Below are 22,843 nucleotides of genomic sequence, written 5' to 3'. Positions count from 1 at the left end.
AGAGAACATAAAGAAGACATGGAGCTATGTGAGAGCATCCCTGAGATGCTCCTGCGTTCGCAGGATCTTCCCTTTGGCTCCTATAACTTTTCCTTGATTTACTGTGCCGCTCTTGTCTTCCATTACTTACCCTCCTAGAATGAGAACAGCTTCTAATTTGAACAAGTCACAGGTCACTTCATCAGACGTGTATTAAATACGAATCTCTCTAAGAAAATACTAGACACTGAAAGCATGAAAGTGAATGTGAGTGACGTCCATCCTCAGGAAATTAGGTTACAGTGTAGCATGCCTCCAAGCCCAAAGCATCAGCGGGAGTGTCCCTCTCCACTTCCAGAAGGATGTGTAACACCTTCTCACACACTCCTGTCTCAGAAAATCACTATCCCTTCTCTTCTGAGACAACCATTCTCATTGGGGCCATAGCTCATCCGTTTTCCTTTTTCATATACCTCCCACCTTTTCTTTAACTGGCTCCTTTACTTATATTTATAATTATATCTACTCTAGAAAAAAAAAAAGTTCTTCAACATTTTCATAATCCTTCTATATCCTCAGGTATCCACTTGAATCATCTGCTATCCCTCCCCACCCATTAAAAACTGAACTTCTTAAAATAGTCTCTTTCCCTTTCCTTGCCCTGGCTGCCCCTCAACCAGTGGGGATGGTACAGCCCTAATCTGACCAAATGGTGGACCCATAGATTTAGAATTTGCCAAATCAATAGCCAAGACTCAGACGTCGCCCTACTTTAAAATGTGTGACATTTGAAATGTATCTGATAAATTTCAAGGCGCCTTCCCCCTGGGTCTCCCCCAAGCACGTGCCCTCTCTCCTCTCTCCTCTGATGCCTCCGTCACCTCTACCAGTCTCTCCAATGATGCCTGTTCCCCAGATTCTGCCCGTAGCGCGTTTCTCTTCATATTCTGTGTAGTTTTCCTCTGCGATCTCCTTGACGCCTATGGTTTCAACCCTGATGTAATGGAGAACAAGATGATGTGGCGTTAATAATCATTGATGATACTTATAGATGACGATGTTTATGGATGCTAGCTCAGCATTCTGAGAAGCACCTTTATAGTTCTTTTGCATACAAATCAGTGAGGAGACAATGTCTTGCTGATAAGGAATTTGCAGTTTAAATGGGCAAGGTTTCTCCCTGGCCAGTTTTCTCAGTGGTTAGAGTGTTGGCCCTTGGACTGAAGGGTCTTGGGTTTGATGCCGGCCAAGGGCATGTACCTCGGTTGCAGGCTCCATCCCCAGCCCCACATGGGGCCAATGATGGGCAACCAATTGATGTGTCTCTCTCACATTGATGTTTCTCTCTCTCTCTCTGCCTCTCTCTTTCTTCCACGCTCTCTGAAAAGCAATGGAAAAAAATATACTTGGGTAAGGATTAATAAATAGATAAATAAATAAATCAGTGTTCAAGGCTTCATTGCTAACTGGCAGAGCTCCCATGCAAACACTGTTCTTTTGACTTCAGAATCCAGGCTCCTACCATTAAAGACCTCATGCAAATATGTCCCTTGATGGCAGAGGTTCTTAATTTGGCTGCATATTAGAATCACATGGGGAATTTTTCTTAATCCTTGTGTCCAGCCTTCACCCCAAATCAATTGTCAGAATGTCTGGGGATGTGAAACAAGCTTTGATGTTTTTTTAATTGATTTAGGTGATTCTACTGCACAGCAGAGATGAGAACCACTGCTCTATAGTAAATATTTTGATGATACTCAAGTATATTTCTCTAGCGCAGATCCCTCTCTTCAGCTTTCAACATATATTGTCCAGGCTGTATCTCTTCATTTGTCTGTTCCCTCTCCCACCCACCATGGGAACTCTCATGTTGCAGAATGAACTCTTCATTGTTTGAGCATCACTTAAATAGTTGCCTTCTAGACCCTGAATATTATTTACTTCTCCCCATCCCATGCTACCCAGGCCCTTTAAGTGAAACCTGTGGAGCAGTCCCTCAATTTGGGACTTCTCCCACTCCCCATATGTGTGAATCTCTAATTTTTTATCGTATCTCAGACATTCCCTCTCCACTTCATCCCCTCTGTAAATGATTACTCAGTCTCTCACCGTCTCTCACGTGGAATTTTGTAGTGGACTCCCCTTCTGTTTTCCATAATTTTTAGTCTCTCTGATTATTTTTCCTTGTTTAATGCTGTCCATGTTCCCTTTCTAATATGCCAGTCAGCTGTGCCACTTTTTTTATTACAAACTTCTCTCCATGGCCTGCAGAATACAGTCGAAACAACAACATAATTGATGAGACCTTTTACCACCCTGACACACCTCTCTCTCTAACCTAACCTTATTCCCTTGGCTGAATATCCTACATTCTAAAGCCTATTCTATGCTCCCATGACGCCTATGATTTCTTTTTTAAAGAAAAGACTTACCACAATTATCCAATGTCCGTCTTTCTTCCTAGATTGTCAGCCCTAGGGGTAGGGGGTTGGGCATCTGTTTTTCAGTGTTTTCCCCATTGCTAGCAGAGTGCTTAGCAAGCTGGAGTTACTCAGATGTGTGTTGAATGTATATGTGAAAGGATGTGTGCGGGAACTTTTCATAGCTCTGTCAGTTCACACATTTTTTCCCCCTGAGTGAAATGACTAAATACGTTTCCTCTCTCTTCTTTGCCTGGTAAACTGATATTTTTTATGTAACACACACATATAAAATATTTCTGGGCCTCACCAGACAGAAATAGTAGCTTTCTCCTTTTTGGTTGTACAATGCTTCATTTCTAAAACTGCAATAGGAGTTATATCAAGTAGCAATGTATTGGCTGGTTTTCCCCTTAAAACTAATACTGAAGCATTGGAGGCATATATTATTTCTATTTACGACCTCTGAGCATATGGTAGTGCCTGGCACACAGTAGATACTGAAATTCTTTGTTGGATGGGTGTCTGGTTTCTTGTACTATTGAGTGTATTCAAGGACTCTGGCCAGTAGTATTTGAGCTTGTTTTAATGGTCAGCTTGCATGTCTTTCTTCTGGGGAAAATAGAGTAGCATCTAATACTCCGTGACCAATCATTAATGATTCTATGAGTGAGAACAATTTTTGAAATTTTTATCTGAATAATCAGATTTTCAATGCTTTGTAAGTTCCTGTTCATATTATTGTAGAGAAATTTACAAGTTAATTGAAGTGTGACTGCTGTCCTTAAATATTAAAAAAAGGTCTCTAACTTCCCTAGGAGAGAAGAATGATTTTTATTCTTCATCTATACCTTTAAGAGTATATGAAAATCCATACGCAGACCTCAGGATGCTGCAGATATATACTTTGTTTAATGGCCCACAATGTGTATCCTTGAATACCCTTAGTTTTTCCGTCCTACCGTAGATCATACACACAACATTTTGCTCTTCTATGTAAAATTTAAAATATATTTACCTAATTGCACTTAACTAAATTATCAAACACACATAAAGGATTTTAACTATTGAATTTACTAATAACTTTCACTTTGATGATATTAAAAAAAATAAAATTTTATGTTTCTAGTAGATAATAAATTGAATATCTTACATTTAGATTGTAGAGCTATAGAATTATATTTTTAATGTGTAAACATCTGTAATTAATAGTGAATTATAATACTGTAACAGTATGACTCAATTCACATTTATTAGAGAATGAAATGCGACATGAATAATGAATAATCTACAAAATTTGTATTTAACTACAGAGAATTTCCCTTTGTGTTGTCAGGAATAAGATATTGAATAAATTCAAAGAAATTCTTAAAGTATTTAGATTTAACAGCAAGAGAAGTTTTGATGTGATGACAATTATAAAAGCAGCTCACGACTTCGGCTCAAGAACATTGTATGTGCCCTTCCCCTTGGCCATGGAGGGTACAGCCAGCCCCACACTTGCTTCCTACTCCGACCGTCGGCCAGTGTTTCCCAGCAGAAGGAGGAACTATCCCCAAGCTACCGCTCAGCACGTTTACACCACAGACCTACACATGGAAACTCATTTGAAAAAATTCATCTATCTGTTGTCCTCTAGAATTAAGTATATGGCAAAGTGGATTCACTGTTTCAGTCATATAATTTTTGATATGGTGCACAAATCATTTTATAATGCCTGAATGTTACAGTAGCCGTAACACCTAGAAAACGCAGGTAATTTAAGAAAGCAGAAAAGACCTGGAAAAAATGTAAGGCTTTTCCATTTGGTAACATATTTATTATTTCAAACTAAAACTTTGGAATAAAAGCAGTTATATTTAAACAACATATTTAAACATGCATGCATAGTCATACTAATAATATAATTCCACATGGGAAGACTACAAATCTCTATAATCAATCTCTTACATTTATACAGATAATAAAATTCTGTTTTTATGATATGAGATTTATTTTTAAAAGTATTACATTCAGTTCAGTACCGCTCATAAACTTCGAATATGAGTATATACTCAAAACATCATTTTGAAAAGCACATAACTCACTATCAGACAAGTAATTGTTTCTTGAAATCATTTTAACATAATTGGAAGATCTACTTAAGTTTCTACCACTATTTGTTTATATGAAATAATTTATATATGTATATGTACATATTAAGCTCATAATATTTTTTTCAAAATCGAAAGTACTAAACTAACATGGTTGAATCTAACAAAGTCTACAATAGTATACAGCAGGTCCTCAAATAACTTCATTTTATTCAAAGTTTTTTCATTATAACATTAATGAGATTCTGTCGGAACTTAACTCTTGCTTATATCAAATAGCCCATTGTAAAATTGGGTTTGTAATACATTGTTTTGCTTAATGTCGTAGAACTTACCAATTACATTACATGAGGACTTATTGTAGTTTTCACGGTTATTGAACAGCTATATATTTTATGAACATTCACAACCCAGATAATAACGAAAAAGGAAATATGAGGACAGTTTTTCGAAACACATTATCGATAATTTTACTTATTGATAGTTTTACTTAACTGACAATTTGACATTGTTTTTCTTACTATTTTTCTTTATAGTGATGTTACTTGCTCATTTATTCTGTCTTCCAGTGTCTGTCCCATTATTTGCGTCTAACTGGTAGATTTTTTTTTTCCTGAAGTGAACACTTATTAGTCTTGCACCTTTCTGAAATATTAGCTTCATGTGACATTTAGTTATTTTTATTACTCTCAGTTTTCCTTGGATGTCTTTGAGTTGTGAGGTGGTGATAAATAAATAGATTGCTCCGTCTGTGGCAGTGAAGACCAGCATACTGGAGGAACTATGATTTCTGATTCTATGATCTCCCTTGTTCGACAGCACAAACTTGGCCTCATCTTTCTGTCATTTGAACTTTCTTTTCAGTTTTAGCTCCCTGAGATTTGTTTTCTTAGTTTCTTCTTTCTGTTACATATTTTTGGTTTTACTTAGAAGTGTAATGTTTACAAATAGACAGATCATAAAGTTTTCTCTATAAAGATATATTCTAATTTCTCTATGATCATTAATATAGAGTGTTTTAAAATCTGTATGTGTATATATACACATAGACAAACATACAGAATCCCTTTATTTCCAACTCCATACTCCTTGTAGGAGTCCCAATATCCTATATAAGTCCAGATAAACATATTTCCTGAATAAATGAAAATAAAGGACTGAATGCTCTAAAATTCTTTGAGCACATTTTGTTCCCAGCTCACATTTGCTCCAATCAAACATTAATATTAGAAATTCATATGCAAGAAACACATACTATATTAAAAATAAAACCAATTTGTAGAATAAAAGTGAGTTTATATTTCCTGCTTAGAACTGTATGATTTATGGACTGAAATACTCCTTCGTATAAAGAAAATTATATTGAATATATAACAGAAATTAAATAACAATTTAAGCCCAACTTCCTTATTTAGGAGAGTATAACTGATGAACCAAAATACTGTTTTGCATAAAGAAAATAATATTAAAATAATATATAAATTTGAAATTACATAATTTATGCTAGGATTCTCTGTAATCATCAACCACATCTTTTGCAAATACAAGCTATCACTGCAACAAATATGTGTTTATTGAAATTAATACTTTAGGCTATCTGATTTTTTGTGGTTCTAAAACATACAAATAAAGTACTTAAGGTATAAAATTCCAAAGCATTAAACGTGGAAGAGAATCTGAGCTGTATTCCTAATCCTATCACCTTGCATATTAGAAACTAGAGGCTTCTAAATGGGCAGTGATGTCAAGAGAGGAAAACTGAAGTAGAAATTGAAGGAATATAAGCATGAATGTATTTTACATAAATTGATGATTGAAATAATGTTTGTTTTGAAAATATCTTCTATAAACGTGTTTTAGAAGCAGATGTTGGAAGAATTACAAATTAGAAGATAGGTTGTAAAAATGTGTGGTTTAATACTTAAGCTATAAAGTGGGCCGAAATTGGTGAGTGGAATGCAGATATCACAAGTTAGCTATTCCTATCTTCCAGTAAGTCATCTTAAATAGCAACCTATTTCTTTCTTTCTAAAATAAATGTAGATTTTTCTAATCATTTAACTTCACATTTTCAGTATTTTCAAGGATTAAAGAGAATATATGGACCACATCTACATTATACTAAAAAACACATTTTTTTTTCTGGATGGATGGATGAAAAGAGTAGATGTGAAAATTTTTTCATAGGGTTCATCTATGATAGATCCTGAAAAGGGTGACTAGAACCAAATGTCCCATTTTCTTTAGAAATAGTAGAAAAGTATATGGACTGACTCAATTATTTACTTTCCTATTTACACTTCACTATAAAGTTTCAAAGCATATTTTTGTATTCTGTTGCCATGGCATCCATTAAGTAGCAGAAAGCAAACTTGAAAAGCAATGTACAGTATTGTACCCTTACATGAATTAGAGCTATATGACAAAAAAGATAAATTCATAATCAGAAACATTTTTAAGAGAAAAAAAAAAAGCCATATATGAAGGAAAAAAACAAGAAAAAAACATGCTTGACCTTAAGCCAATTATATACAAGTGTAGATTGGAGATATTGAGGGTTCAGTTTTAGACACCACAAATATGGAAGTAAAGCGAGTCACGTGAATTTTTTGATTTCCCAGTGCATGTAAAAGTGATGTTTATATTATACTGTAGCCTATTAAGTGTGAAATAGCATTATGTCTAAAAATCATTGTACATACCTTAATTTAAAAATGTCTTATTGCTAAAGAATCCTCACCATCATCTGAGTCTCCAGCCAGTCGTTATAGTTTTGCTGAGGGTGGTATGGTAGTTGATGAAGGTCAGGGTGATGATGACGGTGGCAATTTCTTAAAGTAAGACTACAGTGAGGGTTTACACATCAATCAACTCTTCCTTTCACAGATGATATCTCTGTAGCATGTGATGATGTTTGATGACATTTTACTCACATTAGAGCTTCATTCAAAAATGGAGTCAGTCTTCTCAATCCCTGCTGCTGCTTTGTTAAATATATATTTTTTAATATTCTAAATCCTTTGTTGTCATTGCAAAAATCTTCACAGCATCTTCACCAAGAGTAGTTTCCATCTCAGGAAACCACTTTGTTTGCTCCTCCATAAGGAGTAATTACTCATCGATGAAAATTTTATCATGAAATTGTAGCAGTTGAGTCACATCTTCAGGCTCTACTACTAATTCCAGTTCTCTTGCTATTTCCACATCAGCAGTTACTTCCTCCACTGAAGTTCTTGAACCTCTTAAAGTCATCCATGAGTGTTGAAATCATCTTCTTATAAATCCCTGTTAATGTTGATATTTTGACCTATTTTCTTGAATTGCAAATGTTTAATTCTTTCCAGAAGGTTTGTCATTTACTTTGCCCAGATCCATCACAAGACTCACTATCTATAACAACTATAACTTTATGAAATATATTTCTTAAATAAGAATTAAAAGTTGAAATTACTCCTTGATCCATGGGCTGCAGAATGGATGTTGTGTTAGCAGGCATGAAAACAACATTAACCTCTTTGTACATCATCAGAGCTCTTGGGTGACCTGGTGCAATGTCAATGAGCAGTAATGTTTTGAAAGGAATTTTTTTTTGAGCAGTAGGTCTTACTTATGTGGACTTAAAATATTCAGTAAACCTCGTTGTAAACCGATATGCTGCCATCCAGGCTTTGTTGCCCCATGTACAGAGTCCCATTGACAGAGCACACTGACAGAGTACATTTAGCATAATTCTTAAGGGCCCTAGGATTTTCCGAATGGTAAGTTAGCATTGATTTCAACTTAAAGTTACCAGGTGCGTTAGCCCCTAACAAGAGAGTCAGCCTGTCCTTTTGAGCTTTGAAGCCAGGCATTGACTTCTCTCTCACTGTGAAAGCCCCAGATGGCACCTTCTTCCAATATGAGGCTGTTTTGTCTACATAGAAATCTGTCATTTAGTATACCTACCTTCATTAATTATTGTAGGTAGACCTTCTGGGTAACTCATTGCAGTTTCTATATCAGCAGTTGCTGCTTCTCCTGCACTTTTATGTTGTGGAGATGGCTTCTTTTCTTAAACCTCATGAATCTAAGTATTCTAACTTCCAACTTTTATTCTGCAGCTTCTTCACCTCTCTCAGCCTTCATAGAATTGAAAAGGGTTAAGGCCTTGCTCAGGATTGGCTTTGGCTTAATAAAAATGTGGTTGGTTTGTTCTTCTATCCGGACACTAAAACTTCCTCCATATCAGTAATAAGGCTGTTTTGCTTTCTTATCATATGTGTGTTCACTGGAGTGGTACTTTTAATTTCCTTCAAGAACTTTTTCTTTGCAATCACAACTTGGCTAACTATTTGGCTCAAGAGGCCTAGCTTTTGGCCTGCCGCAACTTTTGACATGCTTTCTCACTTAGCTTAATTATTTCTAGCTTTTTAATTTAAACCTAGAGACTCTTCCTTTCACTTGAATACTTAGAGGCCATTGTAGCATAATTAATTGGCCTAATTTTAATACTGCATCTCAGGGAATAGGGAGGCCCCCGGAGAGAGAAAAGGGTGGGGGATGGCCATTCAGTGGAACAATCAGAACACACACATTTATTGATTTTGCTCCCTTATATGGGTGCAGTTTGTGGCGCTGCAAAATAATTATGATAGCAACATCAAAGATCACTGATCTCAAATTACCATAACAAATATAATAAAAATGAAAAAGTTTGAAATATTGGGAGAATTACCAAAATGTGACACTGAGGCACAAAGTAATCAAATGCTGTAGGAAAAATGGCACAACAGACTTTGCTTGATGCAGAGTTATCACAAACTTTGAATTTGTGAAACACAGTATTTGTGAAGTGCAGTAAAGTGAAACACAATAAAATGAGGGCTGCTTGTACCTATATAGTTCCAATGGACCTTAATGGACTAAGTTATTTCCTTACCTTATCATTGGAATGATATTCTAATTAACTATATGCAAGTATTATGTTCAAAAAGGAGGCCATGGCATTTGTTGAACTTTTGTTACCTGTTTTGTGCAAGGGTTTTTACATAGTTACCTTATTTAATCTTTTCCTAAGCTTGCAGAATTGATATTATTACACTCATTATGAAATTTAAAGAAACAAAGGGTTGGAAATGCAACCTGTAAAACATAGGTTGGCTTTGCCTCCTACTCTGTCTGGCTCTCAATTCTCTAAGCCAAACTGCCTTTTTATTTCTTCTATCTGTAGTGAACCAGCCTCCTTTATAGCCTGCGCTGATACACTTGGCTGTCAGCAGCAATTGTTACAAGAACTGGAGAACTGCATTACTGTTGTTAGCCTGATTTAAACAAAAATAAAAATAAAGAACAAGAACCAGATCTTATTTTTTCCAGAGTTAGTAACTGAAAATAGTGTACATTAACAAATTAATGACTTTTTTTTTTCCTTTAAAAAAGAAACACCTTATAAGTAGTATTCTACGTATGGGTTATATCTCATTGATATTAATGCTGTGGTGGAAGAATTTGGTCTCAGCTGGAATGTTCCAGGGCAGAGCAGTGAAAACCAATGGTAGTGTGGTGATAAGCACCTTCCCTGGGACTGACTGTTGAGGACAATGGATGCAAGCTGTATTTACGGAAAAACACTCTGAATGCTTGCAGGGCCACCTTTTATCCTTCCAAACCATCAGGACACTTAACGAGCATCTTTCTGGATGAAATAGAAGGTCTGAACAGGAATAACGATTGACTGCAATATACACCCTGGAGGAAGAGAGATTTATATATATATATATATATATCCACATATACTTATTTATATATATATACACATATACTTATATACACATATATATACACATATATACAGAATATATATGTGATGTGTGTATATATATTTTTTCAAGAATAATATGATTTTTTCTTGTTTATCTTTTAAGAAGCTAGTCGGAGTATTAAAATGTAGTAATTGTGTAAATTTTTAAATAACTGGCTCCTTGCTAATATTTCCTTTTGTCCATGTGCAGCGCATTTTTCTTTTTTTTTTGGGAATAAAGAGTGTAAGATTCCCTTGAGGACAGAATTTATTTCTTACCAGCCTTTGAACACACAGCATGTCACACATGCACCTGCTCCTAAATAAATACATTGTATATTATTTTGTTAAACAAATACATGGCTGGATTGATGAGCAATGAAACAAAACTCTGCCTCAAGAAGACAAATTTACTTTTGGGGACAATGTTTACTGAAAACATGAAACAAAAGTGAAAACGAGAGATTTTTAGTACCAGGGACAGTCTTGATTCTGCTTGACCCTAACAATATCATTGCCTGATTCAAGTCACTTGGCCTCTTTACGCGCTCAACCCCAAACCCAGCAATGCTTAAATGAGTTTTCTATAATCAGCGTTTGGATAGAAAGCATTTCCCCAAGCACATTGGCTTGTGAAAGAAACCCCTATAAGAACAACTGCTAGTGTTGCAATAATTAGAGAAGGAAATAGCAAGGGAATCATAGCTGCTGAATTGTGCAAGGAGCTTAGAGAACTTACTGTTCACAGGCTATTTTGTTTTTTTATTAGCTAGGGAACAAAACCTGAACTTTGATAAGAGGAAGCAAACAGGTGTTTTGGGGACAGAAGATAAAAAAAAAAATTCTGGCCAGAAACACAAAATTAAGCAGAAATAAATAGAAGATCTGGATGGAGAAGTACCTGGAGAAACAAACCTCTATAGCAATACCCTGCTAAGTTTTACCAGCACCATAAAGAGGTGGGTCTGATAGTTAACACCAGAACTACGGAAGGGCTAATGGGTGGCAGAGGGTACAACTAAACTGAGGTGGGTTGTCTGCGTGCCAAAGGGTCTCTCATCTTCCAGCAGGCAGGCTGCTGAGCTCTTCACATGTGATCTAAGTTCCAAAGTGAAGTGCTGCAAGAGAAAGCCCCAAAGCACAAACTGTTTCAGGTTCACTTGGGCCAAGTTTGCTAATGTTCTCTTGGCCAAGCCAAGTCCCATGGTAACCCAGATTCAAAATTTGGGGAAACAGACTTCACTTCTTAACAGGAGACTCTGCACATATCATTGGAAGGTTGTGGATGTAATGAAGGGAGTTATTTGCAACCATGTTTATAGTCTCTTGCATAGTCCTTTTGTATCTATTCAGCAATTATTTTTGTAATTTTTATAGATATTAATGCAGTCCATCCTGCTGTGATGTACAAAATGTTGATTGGTAGAGTGAACATGATTTTAACTTTTGTGCATGAAAAAAATGAAGATTCTCAGTACAAAATATTCAACACAAGATTTTCATTAAAAATGAAAAATTAAGAACATTAAAATATCAAATGCACTGACATTTGTTTAACAGATTCCTTAATGCAGTACCACTTATTTATAGGCATATGTATATACATTATATAAAATTTTAAAATTCACCAGATTGTGTAATTAAATATATGAGCTTTTTTAAAAACAGAGGATTTAAAAAAGAAAGGAGATAACTGGGTCTGAAGGAGTGTCTTAAATGGTTGTAGGACATTATGAAGTTCATAAAATTTTAGAATTTGTACAATTTACTATTTTTATGTCAAAGTTAGTGATTAGACCTTTTAAATATTTTAGAAATGCTTTGCCATAAAGTAGAGAAATAATTTTATGGGAGGGAAAGGGAGGGAGAGAAACACCGATTTGTTGTTCCACTTATTTATGCTTCCATTGGTTTATTTAAGTTATGTGATTGTAGCCCAGCTGGGCGTGGCTCAGTGGTTGAGCGTTGACCTAGGATGCAGGGGATAGAGGTTCGATTCCCGGTCAGGGCACATGCCCCGGTTGTGGGCCCGATCCCCAGTCAGGGGGTGCAGGAGGCAGCTGATCAATGACTCCCTCATCATTGATGTTTCTGTGTCTCTCTCTCTCCCTCTCCTTTCGTCTCTCTGAAATCAATAAAGATATATTTTGAAAAAACAAAAATAAATAAATAAATCTCAAGGACTGATCTGGAAACTTGAAATCCTTAAAATCTAGTGGCTTTGATAAAATTTCTGATTTGATTATTGCTACATGTACTCTGGCTGGGAATGGAGACAGCAACCTCTTGGTTCATGGGCCTATGCTCAACCGCTGAGCCACCCCTGGCCTGGCATTCACATATTATTTCTGTTGACTTGGTTATCGTTTCTTTGAGTCCCCCAAGCTTGCATTCTCTCCTATGCACTCAGATTCCAACCCAGAGCACATGAAAGGACAAGTTGACAATGGGGGGAGCATTTGCAGAATTAGCTCCAGGACCACCATGCTGAGAATGCGTACTTTATTTAATCTCTCTCTCCACCATCAACCTCAGACTTCCTCTAGATATTCTACCTAGCCACTCTAGCTTCGGGCTCATCAATAATTGACTATTTTAGCAGCTCTTGACTTTAAAGTCTCTTGATCATCTCACACATGTGACAGACACAAAAAGGCGAGCAACCTAAAACTTCAGGGAATGTTTACTAGCTTTCATCCTTATATTTTCCATGTGAAACCTCATATTTCCTGCCTCAGTTCTATGAAGCTTCACACTAATCCGTCGTATTAATAAATCTATCTGCGTAAGTTTATTTTCCTAAACTCTGGGTGACTGTGAGAGAATCAGAAACAGTTTGTGTGCTACCCTTGAAGCCACCACACACATGTGGTCTCCTATGCATTTTCACAGGCATCCTGAGTAACCCAGGACAGAATTAATTGTATTCCAGTAATAGCTGGCTCATATCATTCTATAACGTGTGTCCTGTTGTACGGGCCTTACCTATTTTGGGAGCCTGTCTCTTCCAGCAGACTCTGAGTCACAGGTAGGTAGGGAACCATCTGCTTACAAGTGAATGAATGAAAATTCTAAGTGATAATGAATACAATATGCAATAGTCCTATTCTTTTATTACAAAACTCCGTGGCCAAATACCAAGTCATATTGCTTTTGAATAGTTCTCCTCAGTTTTACTCAGAACAGAACAATACAATTAGCCAGACTTGTAAATAGAAGTCCTGCTAGTCACGAACTGTTTGCCGTTTATAACTCAGAAAAAGAGATTGCAATTCTCACACCTACACCTTTTCCCTCTGAGTGTAAATCCACCTTAGACCTTCTATTATTGTCTAACTGGAGGGCTGGCGAATGAGCTCAGCGTGGCTGAGCAGATAATGTTGGGAGATAATTGGGTCTACAGGCTAAGGTGGTGGGGATGGGAAAGATTTTATGTGCAAGGTGTATTTGTATCAAAGCTGCATTATATTTGAGAACATTCAGATTGATTTTGACATTTCCATTCTGGATTTTAAACCACTAGTTAATTTCTAATGCCTTTCTAGAGTGTCTCTCACCTTGGATTCTTTTAATCTCAGTAAAATATTTTTTTTTTTCTTAGTGGGAAAATCATTTATTGTAGATGCTGGGATTCTACACTGCATGGCTGAGTTGAAAGGAGAAACCACCTCATCATTTTACTTGGTGTTAAACTTAATTATTCTAGAGAGTCTAATGAAAAAAATAAAATTGGCCTTGTAAAACTTTTGAGCATTCCCCAGGATCAACAGTACCCCCTCTGGCTTATTTGAAAAAATAAATTGTCAGTCCTCAAAGGGGTCCTAGGTCAATCTTTGAGCAAGTACATGACTAACAGGCTGGTTTCCAGTGGAGTGTGGAAATTGGAGGGAATGAGATATGGTGATAAGTGGCAAAAGGAAAAATTAATTCAAGTCAAACAAAGAGAAAAAAAGGTCCTCAAAAAAAGATCCTTGGGATTGTAGAAAGACTCCAGGGAGAATTAATTAAAGCAGGTTTATTCCTCATGACATTCATCATTTGGTGAGCTGGGAAGTCCTGACAGCCTTGTCATGTGTGTTTCACGTGCTTAACTCTGTCAGGTGATTTTATGAATCACTTACTTTGTGACAGACCTGTTCACAAAGCTGTAGGCTGTCCCACAGGTGGGATTTGTTGATGGAACAAAGACCATCTGTTATATTTTTACATTTCTGACTTTAAACAATGAACTAGGAAAGAAAAGTGACTCTTCTGTCCACTGTCTGCCTTCCCTCCTCCTTTGCCCTCAGGAAGTTAAGCTACAGGGGATTTTTTTTTTTTCTTCCTCACTTCTGTTTTCAGTTACTAGTGTCCAGTATGGGGTAGTGTTCAATATTTGTTTAATTAATAGATGAGCTAATTGATTTATGTCTCTCCCCCTGCTTCCACACAGGTGGGCTTCGGTTAGGTGTCAGCCACCTCACTAGTTTCGGGTTCTTACATACAAATTTAGAAACTATGGACTGTGCCATAATATCTCTGAATTCTGGACACTGTTTTATTTCTGTCTCTTTCCCTCCCTCCCTCTGCCCTGCTCATTAGCTACTTCACAGTTAGAACCCTTCTTCCCATAGGAAGCGTCATAAATGCTCCCAACGCACCATGTGTGCCCCTTACTTCATTTTGTTAGGACACTCCATATTTTGGGCGTATTCTCTCTCTAAATAGTAAGATCTGTGAAGATTATCATGTACCTTATCATGGTCACTGAGTTTTCTCTAATATTTAGTTTGGTACCCAGATACAATAGCAAATCAATAAGTGGTTTTAAATGAATGAACAGTATTTTTAAAACTGGAATTTGTTTTCAACACTAGAAGCAGAGAAGCATTTTAAATATATTCAGCCAACAATTATGATAAATATATGTTGCTTACCCAGGTCTACAAATCGTGAATGGAATTAATTAATAATTCTGGCACATTGTTATTAACTTAATGCCTGCTGAGTCTCAAAGTCTGAACTGTGTACTTAGGGAAACCTTTGGGGCAGTTACTCGTGCATGCCTGTATTTAAGTCTGTCTCATAAGTAGATCATGGGGAGAAACTCAGGTGACTCCAGGAGGATTCTGATATGGAACATCCTTAACACTGCCCGATGACCTGTTGGACAGTAAGGCATTTGTCACCTGGAGGAGATACCAGTATCTAGGGAGCATAGAATGAAAGACATTGAAAGTTAAGGTTTTGCTTGTCTAAATTACCATAATTTCTCATCTGTATGGTTATAAGCCATAACCTCCTGACTGGCCCTAGTGTTTCCATTGAAGCCCCTCCCCACTATAGTCAGTTCTCCTCACAGCAGCCAGAATAATTTCTTAATAATGAAAATAAGATTACATCTTAATTGAATTGCTCATGTCTCTCCTTTGCAACTAGGATAAAATGCAAACTCCTTGCCATTTTCTCTGAGACCCCAAGTGATGTGGGCCTTCCCAGCCCTCCAGGCTCACTCCCAGGATGCTCCCCTCACCTTTGTTCTTGGTCCACGGGGCACGCCGAGCTCGCTCCTACTTCAGTCTTTGGCGTTGCTCCGATGTCTACCTGGAATTCTCCTCCCCAGATTGTCCACAGGGCGATTCTTTCCCGCTCATTCAGGTCTCAAAAAGGACTTGACTGATTTCTCTTTGTGAAGTAGATTCTCACACTCCAAAGCCTTCTCTATCTCATTTACTTATTTTATTCTAGACACACATACACAAACACCAAACACACATGAGAGTGGGAGCTCTATGGAAAACACAGTCTCGTATTTCTTTTAAACTTCTCTGTTTACTTAATTATAACATTAAGTGCTCAATTGTTGGTTAACTACCTAAATGGGTCTATGGACTTCAATATGAAGTGTCGCACATTTTTACAAAACTTCTCATTTAAATTCACAAAATATCCCCATGTCCCCAAGATATAAGGAAAGTGACATGCAGGAGTTGGGTGACTTTCTCAGAATAATAGAGCAGAGCAATTAATTTGCATTCAGGTCTGTCTGCCTGGGACACTCATGCTCTTTTAGCATCACCATCCTGCTTACAGTAGGAAACAGCAGGCACTGTAACAAGAAAAAGGAAAGATTTTCATAGATATATTAGACACACCTGGATGAAATTAGTAAAAGAATGACTAATTGCTCTACTAAAGTTATTGCCTTCTAGCTTAATAATTTTTTATACTTTAAATACCTCTCTAAATAAGACATGTTATAAGATAAGTAAGTCCTGGTGATGTGATGTACAGCATGGTGACTCTAGTTACAGCGGTTCCCAAGCTTTGCCATGTCTTAGAATCATCTGGGGAGCATGAAAATTCCCAGTAACCAGGTTATACCCAGACCAATTAAATCAGTCTCTGAGGGTGTCCAGGGATTGCTGTTTGTAAAGCTCCTAAGTTATTCTAACATGATTGCAGAGATTTGCTGCTCCAAATGTGATCCCCAGGCCCACAGTATTGGCATGGGAGTTTGTTAGAAAAGGAAGTCTCAGGCTCGAACCCAGACCCATTGAATTCATTGCCTCATTTTGACAAGAACCAAGGTGATTTGTGTATACTTTAAATTTGGAGAAATACTGATTTAGAGCAATAGATTTTTGCTTGTTTGTTTGTTTACCAAGCTGTATTCTCAGGTATAAGTAGAAATGCAAGAATACTGTGGAGTTTCTTAGTATTTATTGCCTAAGAAAGAACTTTACGAGCGATACCCAAAATATTGAGTATAAATACTCACTGTGTTGGCATTGGAAATTCACGACTTTTTGCAAACTGTTGTAGTGTTTGAACGGAGGTGGAAATGAAATTACAGTCAGAAATATTCAATGGGAGACAAAAAATATCGAGCCAGATAATCAAAATTTTCATTAAACTTAGCAGGTTGGTGGCGGTATAGAGTGGCTACTGGGTTGTGTGTGTTTGGTTTTGTTTGTATGCTTTTAAATATGATAGATGTGCATATTTTAAACAAGGTGGGAGGAGTCAGAAAAAAGTGATTAAAAATAGAACGGAAGGATTAAATGATAGTGAGGATAGTGGATCTTACCATGAGGTGATTAGGTAGAACCGGTGCCTACACTAAGTGGTGGTGGGAGTTTGGGAAGACCCAGAAGTAATTCCAGAATTTTAGGGAGTAGAAACTGTACCCCTTGTAGATGGATGGATTGGGGGTGGGGAAGATTCAAGAATGACACTCGGGTGTCTAAATCAAGACATGGAATAGGATACACAAGTCTTTGGGGTGGTATAGATGATTTGGTTTCTGGAAATAATGGTGTTCAGAGGATAGTAACACGTATGGCCTGAAGCTCATCACAGAGACATGGGAAAGAGAACCAGATTGTGAGTCTTCAGCATAGATATAACACTTTAAACCACGGAAATGGAAGCACTAACCTAGGAGGACCATGTAAATTAAAAAAAACAAAAAGTATAAACGAGAGGGCCTAGGGCAAGGTGTTTAGAAATATCAACTTTGAAGGGATGACTGAAATTTTACATTGAGCGGTGGAGGAAAGTAGAAGGAAATATAGATAAGAGTATCACAGAGTCAAAGAAAGAGTTTGTCAGCTTCTGAAATGTGAAATCTAAAACGTGAAATAAGCAAAATGAACAAAAGTGGCTGTTGAATTTTGAATAAAGAAGTTCTTGACCAGAGATAGAGATTTTCATAGAGCAGTTGGAGAGCATAGCAGATGGAGATGGATTCAAATTTGGAAACTGTAGATCATTAAAGTGAAAAACTTTTCAATGTGTTTTGACCAAGTATGGGGAGGGAGAGAACTGAGGTCCGGAAGGGTGTGCAGCTCTGGGAGGATGTTTATCCAAATATCTTGCCTGTTTTTAGTGCGTCTCCTAAGGCACTGCTTTGGCCCCTATTTTGTGTTGGAGAAATTGTTCTATTTCCTTATTGGAAAAGAATTTCTTTAAAAAAATAATTTCAAATAAGGAATGTTAACATTTATTTTATGTTAATGTGATTTTATATATGTATTTATATCTGAATAGTTCATCTACTCTCAGATTTTAAATATCTGTTTTGGTTTCTCTTCACCCCCACCCTTAGGAATTTCCCACGATCATAAATATCTTATTTCACTCCCATATTTGCTTTCAAAATATAAAACAGTAAGTTTTATACTTCCCCAAGGCTAAGTTAGAAACCCTATAGGCAGAGTTTATCATTCCTATGCTGTGTGGGGATGCGAGGTGCTGCGTCAGTGTTATATCCTCATATAACCATCTGAGAAATGCATACATCCATCTAGCCTGTACTATAGGTCTGGCTAATCTTTATCTCCTTGGTATGTGGTGTTTTTTACTGTTTTTTGTTTGAGGCAGGGATTACAGGCTCTGCATTGACTAAGATGCTCCAGGATAGGATGTGTTGGGTAATTTTATTTGCTTCATCTCTCCCTTCCAAATCACATAGTCAGGCCTTTTAAAAGTTAAGTATCCAGACCTTACCTAAGCCTTGGGGAATTTGAGTTAGTAGGAAAGCAGGGACAAACTTTAGATGCTTTACAGATGACTCTGATGCATACTTTTTGTTGCAAAACAGGGAGATGCCTTTAAAATACCATACGATTAAGTATTTTGTCTCTCTGTAAGCATCTAATTGTAGAATAGCAGAAATCATGAGCACTTAAGCATTGCTCATTGCCCTTCCCACATACACTTTTTAAAATACTCTCTGATCTTAGTGCCTGATGTCACAACTTTATGTCACAAGGGACAAGACATATTAAAGAGAGAGAATCATATGAAACGAATATCACTGTTGTTTTAAAATTTACCAGTCTAGCATGTTTTCCAGCCGTAAAATGTGGAAGAGGAAATGACTTAACTTTGAAGGAAAGAAACATTTTCACAGTGATTACAAACCATAGCTTTAACTGCTAGTCCTTGAAAGATTGGAACTTTTGATACATGTTTCTGCCAGATGTTAGAGATTTGCTCATTTAATTTAGAAGAAAATTAAGTGTGTTTTGAAGAAAGCATTTTTAGATCAAATGTATCTACCTATTAGCTCTTTTTGTACCAACATATCATTCCAGGTTAAATTTCCCTATTGGCTACGATTGGGGGGAAGGGAGAGAGTAAAACTTGCTTTGTAGATATCACAAAATGAAATGAATGCCAAATTCAAATATAAATGGTTTATGGGTAATCAGTAATTATGGTCATATAAGTCACTGGTTGCATTGGTGAGTGATCAGTGGGTGACTATGTAATTACATAAGAAGTACATATCTTTGATTTTGACAGTTTCTTTTATTGTTGATTCTTTTATTGTTGATTATCACTTCTATGTTGATTTTTTATTATTGATTATCACTTCTAATAGAAGATACAAAGCAAAAATAATTGAGAATGGGCTATTCTCTAAGTCATATTTCCCATCACCTCAATTGGATAATATGATTGCAAGAAAATACCTATGTTTCTATAGAACCTGGAGGAAAAAATATAAAATGTCTTGGATTATAGTGTATGTGATAATGCATACATGTATATGTATATATAATATATATTAGGAAGACTTCTCAGAACCATGATAGTTAGGGAACGATCCTTAATATCTACTAGGGGAAAGAACAAAAATGTTAACTTTGGATTAACTAGAGAATCATCAGTGTGGATAATACACAGGTGAATGCTGGTTAATTTGCTATCTAATTGTTTCTCTAATGAATTTAGCAAAGTATAATGTTATATAAGGGGTAGGCAGTGGTTAGCAAGCTGTCTCATACAGAAATTGTGGGTCATAAAGTCCGTTTCTGGGAGATACTACCACTTTATTAATTCCAATCACTCCATAATTAAATGTACGTATGCAGCAGTAAAATCTACCAAATCATGGACTGATGTGTATGTAGCCTCTGGACTCAGTGACATTTAATTAGTCAGCAGACAGCCAGATGCCAACCTTTCTTTTCCAGTGGCAGGCATTTTCTCTTCATAGTCTGTCTCTCTCTCATGTAATAAAACTTGACATAATTTCAACCATGATGCAACACACAATTAAAAGCAAATTATAAGACTTTGAACAATTGAACATGAGAGAAATGCAGATTATACATGGATTCAAATATAAAATAACCTTCAGAATTTGCTCTAAGTTGCTGAAACATCGTTATTCCAAGGCTTGGAAACAGTCAATAGGAAACTGATAAGGCTTTCTTTTTCTAAGCAAGATTGTTTTTCTCAAGGAGACATGTACTAACACGTCTATATTGTGGCCTTTTACCTCCAATGGGAGTTTTAATTAGCTTTATAGGGATTTCATGCACTCTGATTCCTGAGGAACTCGTTTTATAGGAAACTGCATGTCAGTGGGGGCTTCTCCGAACCTCCAGCTTCCCCTCAGCCCGGAGGTGGCCTTTCCCCGGAGGGGCGCTGAGCAGTGCAGCTAGAGTGACGGTAGATGGAGAGGGCAGTCTGGCTTTCCCTTGAAACTTAGTCGCAACAAGCAAACTATGAATATTTCATGAAGAATTGGTAAAAATGAAAGAATGTTAATTTAGAAAGGAAATGAACATAATAGCAGCATTCAAAACTCAGAACAAATAAGCCGGTCAGGGAAAGACAAGTGCCATATGATTTCACCCATATGTGGAGTCTAATGAACAGAATGAACCAACAAGCAAAATAGACAGACTCACAGATAGAGAGCAGGCTGACAGCTGTCAGGGTTGGGAGGTGGGGGGGGAGGGCGAAGGGTTGAGCAAAAGAGAGAAAAAAGAGCAAAGCCTCCTAGACACAGACAACACTGTGGGGATTGCCTGGATGTGGGGGGTTGGGGGTGGGTGAAGGGGGCCTGGGGGGATAAATGATGATGAACGGAGACTTGACTTGTGGTGAGTACACAGTACACATGATGTGCTATAAAAGTGTGCATCTGAAACCTGCATAATTTTGTTAACCAGTGTCATCTCAATAACTTCTATAAAAAGGAAAAAACTATGAACAATATATGATTATTCATTAAAAATAACATTTCAAAAATTCCCAAATAAAGTGCACTGTGCAAGAAGTGTGATGAAAACAGGAAATACATCTAATATGTACAACACTTTACTTTTCATATGGCCATCATTTGATTATATAGGTGATGGGGCAAAAGTAGGTTTATAGATGTGAGTACGGGATACACAGAGTTCATTCTTATATTATTGTTCATTAATTATTGTATTATTTTCCATAGGAACAGCTGTAACTTACTTTTGCCCCAGCCCGTATTTCTTATATACTTTAGCATTTTACCCAATTTGGTAAAATTTCCTAAAAATAAGAGCTGACACTATTTCATATTACTCTTCTACATAATCTATGCAGCTTTTCAGTCAGAAATAAAGAAAATCATGCCAAATTATAGTGCTTTATTGGAAGAGAACTTGCTATATAAAATCTTTCCTCAAAAGGCTTAATATAGAATTTGAAAGAAATCAGTAAAATTGTGATTTTTAACCAGAAACAATTTGAAGTGACTGAAATTAAGTTTTTAAAAGGCATATACTATTGAAATTTGATTAGACAAATTATTTAAAATGTATGGAAATTTTATGTACATATTTTTTACCCCAAATGAGGAAATACAGTCATATTTTAGAGATTATAACACTGATGTGAGTAATTATCATCGACATTAAAATTTGGTTTATTTTTAAATAATAAGTTTGTCATGTTTGCTTTATACATTTTTTACCTTTTTTATTATAATTTTGTACTTTTTTTAGTCTCTTTCAGCAATAAAGGGTAACCTTAAGGTCAGGGTCAGAGATGATATAATGAAATAAAGAAATATAGATGAAGTATGAATAGAGATTAAAATAATTTAGAATTTTCTAAAATGTGACACCAGGTGTGTATGTATTTCTTATTGACAACCCAGTGTTGGCATATTTTCTGGCTTTTGATATAGCTGAATCCTCATAAATGTAACTGTGTAAGTGTAGTAGAACTTGGGGTGTGATTATTTGTCTTAATTTTGAAGTCACTGAAAAGTCTTCAGGAACTCTAGCCCAGCAGTGACTCAGCAATTTTAAAAGCAGGTTACAATATAAGGAGCTTTGCTTTGCATAAACATAGATTACTACCTTTTTGTAGGTAATATGTGTTTGTCTCTAAAATATGTTTTGAAAATGTGCTTATTCTCGTCGTAATAAGACATGCATAGTGCATATTAATCATGGTAGTAGAAAGAATCATGGCCAAAGTTTTATATCTTTCCTGAGATGTGGAAGAAAGGAGTTGGGGGGCTTAAGGGATTAATTCCCAGAATGAAGGATTAAAATGCATTTTATATATATATACATATGTATATGTATATGTGTGTGTTTTAAATATGATTTTATTGATTTTTAGAGAGAGAAGAAGGGAAAGGGGGAGAGAGAGAAAGAGAGAGAGAGAAACATCTATCACACCCTGCCTGGGGGCTGAACCTGCAACCTGGGCATGTGCCCTGCAAAGAATCAAATCCGTGCATGAGACGATGCTTAACTAGTTGAGCCACACCAGCCAGGTCCATAAAAAATATTTTTAATGGA

Source organism: Miniopterus natalensis, chromosome 6, assembly GCF_054644295.1.
Source record: "Miniopterus natalensis isolate mMinNat1 chromosome 6, mMinNat1.hap1, whole genome shotgun sequence".
NCBI classification, from domain to species: domain Eukaryota; kingdom Metazoa; phylum Chordata; class Mammalia; order Chiroptera; family Miniopteridae; genus Miniopterus; species Miniopterus natalensis.
This window is presented reverse-complemented; position numbering follows the sequence as displayed.